The following is a 4971-nucleotide window of genomic DNA, read 5'->3' on the forward strand; positions in this document are numbered from 1 at the left end:
TATGTTGCTATCACGTTGCCAGATCTTAAACCAAAATAATCAAAAAACAAAATATTTAAAAAAAACTGCAAAATAAAATTTATTTTATTTTATTTTCAAATGTTTGTAAAAAAAGTACAACATATTATAACAAAAAAAAACATATATATATAGCCGGACATATTCTGAACAAAACAGCTATATTCCTGATTCATCCACTTCAACCCGATCATTTAGGGAAAAATTTTCCCGAAATGTTCCGATTTATATCAAAATCAAATAAGGATTGTAAGTTTGCAAATATCGACTATGCTTAAGCCACCTGTCTTCAAAGGCGCATACTTTTAGTCAGTGTCGTGGAATCGGAGTCGGAGTCGCCGGAATCGGACATTTTAGAGCGGAGTCGGAGTCGGCAAAATTCCTTCAACTCTTGCGACTCCGACTTTGAATTTTACTATTGATAAACCGCGCATTCTTTTATTCAGCAGTGTGCTGAGCAGTTGCTACCGGAAGTGACGTTTTTGCTGCTGACGGTCGAAAACACTTTTGCTGGAGAGAAAGCTATCTCAAAATGGCCGATGTAAACGATGATTCTCTTACTGCTATATTTACGCGCGTTTGTTCAGTATTATTAGAAGAAAAGCCATTAAGTTCGATGTTTTTTATAAGAAAACGTAGAAATGATGATTTATTTGTGTCATTGGCGTTGACTGATTCTATTAACACTTTATGTATTTTTAAATGATTTAATGATGATAAGTCTACTTCAGAAGGCAAAATTTTATTCTCTCTCAAATATTGCAGTAAATTGCTAGAATCTGTAAATAAAAATTAGAAACAGTATTTCATAAACCAACTTTTAACGGTAGGTTTGACTTCATAAACAAAGACAATAATAATAGATTCTTATATTTCGTTTTGTTGTTATACATTTCACATTTATTAAAAAGATACTTGAAGCAAAGGAGTTAAAAATCTGCTCATTTAATGTAGCAAAAAAACTGTTTATCGTTTGGTAATCGAAAAAGATACTTCTTCACGGAGGCGTCCATCTTGTAAGCAGTATTTTTAGCGTGGTCGAGAGGTGCTGCCAGTGCGCTGAAAGCGCAGCTTAAGCGCGCTGGCAGTAGGATTAATAATTGAACACATGCGCTAAAAGCGCTGCAAGCGCGCTGAATAAAAGAATGCGCGGAAAATGTAAAGTACGAAAAATACTTTTTAATTAGTATCTAAAGAAATTTCTTAGAAAACGGACATTTCGATAAATTTAGGTATCAAAATATATTCACCTATAAATAGGCTTACCATAATACTTTTTTCTCAAACCGAGACAATTTTGAGAAAATACTCGCAACAGAAAATTAAGCCTACTAGGATAAGTACCTGTGATTGAAAAGGCTAAATATAGTAGTTGTTAACAAAAACAAGTTAAAAACAATTTTTAATAACTGAACTAAATATATATAATTATTAAGTTATTAATATTTATCACTTGTGTGAACTTTTTAAAAATTCTTTGTCACTTAAATCGGTACATTTAAAATACGACAATACATTTGAGGAAGTTCCTATTGCTTGCCTTATGTTTCGCACATTTCAAGTGATTTTTAATGTTTGAATGCCCACCATGAGTTACTGAAAATTCTGAAAAGCATAGTTCATATTTCACTTGGTCAATATGATCACAGCCTTTTTTCAATCATCAGTAAAAACATGGTTTCTTTTTGGCATTTTAGAGATTAAATGAATTTAATGTTTTAAATGCCGACCAGCAATTCGAACTCGACTAAGATATGACATGCGCAGCAATGACGTGGCTAGTATAAGTTTCAATGTTGCCAACTCTAATTGAAACAAAATATTTAAAAAACTGAAATAAAAATAAGAATATCTGGATCTCAGAGGCTACGTGCTATTATAAATTTTGTGAAAAATAAAACATCTAAATTCATTAGGCCATATGCTATAAATTTTGGGGAAAAACATCTAGACAACATTAAAAGTACTTAGATCTAGATACGAATGAGTGTAACAGAAGAGCAATTGCCAAATCGCCATTTTACTCGAAGCTGCACTATTTTTACTTCTTGTATATTCGGCACTTTTAAAATTTTACCAAATAACCAGGACAAAATGACAAACTAGCCGGGACGCTGGGACAACATCGTCAAACCGGGACAATCCCGGTCAAAAACGGGACGTCTGATAAGCCTACTTATAAAGGTTATTTCGCACCAAAATTTTTTGCGTATCGCACGCGATGTGCTCTATACTGTCAGAAAATAGCTTTTAAAATTTAAACGAATATTTTTACATCGCCTAGAAAACCGTATTCTCTATATAATGCACACCAGGCTAGGTATGTTTTTGCTATTACCCAATAAAAATTACGGAACATAAAGCATTACTTGAATGACTTTACATTTGTAAAAAGATATCTTAGACTTTATATTAACATTTGTTTTGAATAGCTCGTATGCTGTGCGAATCGAAATTATGCGAAATAAATTGAAACTGAGTAGCGTATGAATCACTCAGAAAGCAAATAATTTTTTTAATGTGCTAGTGTATCGCTGATTTTAGATACTGGCACGAAACACGATCTGCAATCGAGGGAATGTGCCTTTCGAATAATTTTTTAAGGAAAAGTGATACCTATTTGGGTGTTATTGACACGAAGAAAATCGGGAAAACTCAGCAACTAGTCCGTCGGCCCAAGCGAAAATTTTTGCAACAATCTCGACCGGGATTCGATCCTGGATCCTCCGCGGTACTGCTCAGTTGTCTGGCCAACATTCAATGTACTGAATACATGTTAAGACGGAACCTATACTTTACTAATAAAAAATAATAGGATTTCTAGATCATTTTAAGGAAAAAAATGAGAAATTCTAGTCCCGTATAAAATAAAATAAATTTAAAAAACTGTTAAAGGGAAAAAAGAAAATGAGTTTTTAAAATTAAAAATTTCTTCTTATAAAATTAAAACAGCCAAAGATCTGATATATTTTTGGAAATTGTCTCAGATAAAACTAATAAAAGGAAAATGTAATTTTAAAAAAATTTATATTTAACCCCTCGAGCCTTATTGTTTAATACATAGTCCTCAGTGAATTTGTAAAAAAAAAAAAAAAAAAAAAAACTTGTAACCCGAAAAGCAACTGCTTTAAAGTTTTTTCCAGGTAAATTCGTTATATCCGTTTTTTGATTCACACCGTCAATTTTAGTACAACATTTTATAGAGAAATTTTAGATAAGAATATTCAGATATGTAGTGGTATCTTATAAAAGGAATCGTAGTGTGACAAGTCGAAGTCGGAGCCGGAGTCGTACTGTACATTTCAAATTTGCCGCAATCGGACTATTTGTTTACCGAAAGGTTAATTGATTTCTGCGTATAAGGGCTGTGCATAAATTGCGTCCGCATTTTTCTTGAAATTTTTACTCTCTCTCTCTCTCCTTGTCCCAGTTTGTCCAAGTTTCCGTTGCCCCCTCTCCTCTTAAGACGTCCAACAAAACTCAACTCCCTTTAAAACCTATATCATTTTAAGAATGATAGAAACGAACAACACAAGAAACTTTAAAATAAATGTAATAAAATGCAAAAACTGTATAAAAATTTAATGAAATAAAACGACGTCCATTGAAGCTCGATCCCTTCCCTTCCCTTGTTCGATTTTCTCTGACTTATAATGTTCTCTTCTCCCTTCCAGTGTGGACGTCATTTATGGACAGCAGATATGGTCAGTCAGTAGCCTTTTACGTGGCACAGACTTACTGTTGTAACTCTCGATTTATTAATTTATAAGATAACAACAACAACAATCATAATTTAAAATAAACATATATACTAAAAACAATCGATTTATCATTTATATATCATTCTAAAATTCAAAATTGCATGCTCTGAACAATTAAAAAATGATATTTTGCTGTGAACTCACAGCAAAATTAAAAGAATTAATCTCTATATTCTCGCATTAAATATAGAGATTTCTTTCTTTTATCATCGACTTTAATAAATTATTTTTCGCGAAAAATCATTTCAAAACCATTTAGAAAATTCTAGAATTTTCCAAAAATTCTCAAAACAAAAATAATTGCAAAGCAATTCTTCACATTCTAGAATTTTTCACACGCTGATCTTTTGTTTTCCTCTTGCAGGCGCACGTTCTCACCTGCAAGAATAAAACTGGAAATGGCTTTTGTTCGACTTTTCGGCACTCGAATGGGAGGTTAAGGGATCATTTGGAAGTGCGATAATTTTCAATTATACTACAATATAAAATATAAGTAACAACAGATGCGTAAAATGAGTAATTTTGTTGAATTATTGTATACTTTGTCGAATACTCCATTGAAAAAAATATTTAAGTTTAAAAATCACTATGATGCTAGCTTTAAGTCAAAATTGTGTGTAACGCCATCTTCCATTTATGAGACGTTATAAGAAATATTTTTTATATTACAATCAACTCAACACTATCCGTACTTTTTCCTACAAAATACTTTAATAGAACAAACGTTTTCTGCCTCTTTCGTGGGCCTATTCGAAATAGTTTACGCACAAAACATTAAATATATAATAAATACCGAAACAAATAAAAAGAAATTAGATAAAAAATAAAATTAACCTGAAATGCAATAAAACTTATACAAAATAGAACTTTCGAAACTAAAGTATGTGGTTTTGGGAGCATCGTGGACGGGTTGTTGAGTAAAGACTACCAAACTAGCGATAGGGTTTCACTATCTTTGTAATTAAAGCATTCGCCTCTAATTGGGCTGCAATTTGAAAAAATTGTAGACCTATAAATTCCTACTGGCGTCCGTTTGTCAGCCTGTCTGTTCTACCTTCATCTCGAGAACGAAGTTAAATAGATGAAAGTCGAGACCACATATGGAAAGATTAGCGGCAGGAGGCCCCCATTAACTGTATACGAATTTCCAATTTAAACCGGAAGTCACATTATTTTGATTCAAATATTTCTC

The sequence above is a fragment of the Centruroides vittatus genome, unplaced genomic scaffold, assembly GCF_030686945.1.
Source record: "Centruroides vittatus isolate TY-2023 unplaced genomic scaffold, ASM3068694v2 contig_862, whole genome shotgun sequence".
Lineage (NCBI taxonomy): Eukaryota > Metazoa > Arthropoda > Arachnida > Scorpiones > Buthidae > Centruroides > Centruroides vittatus.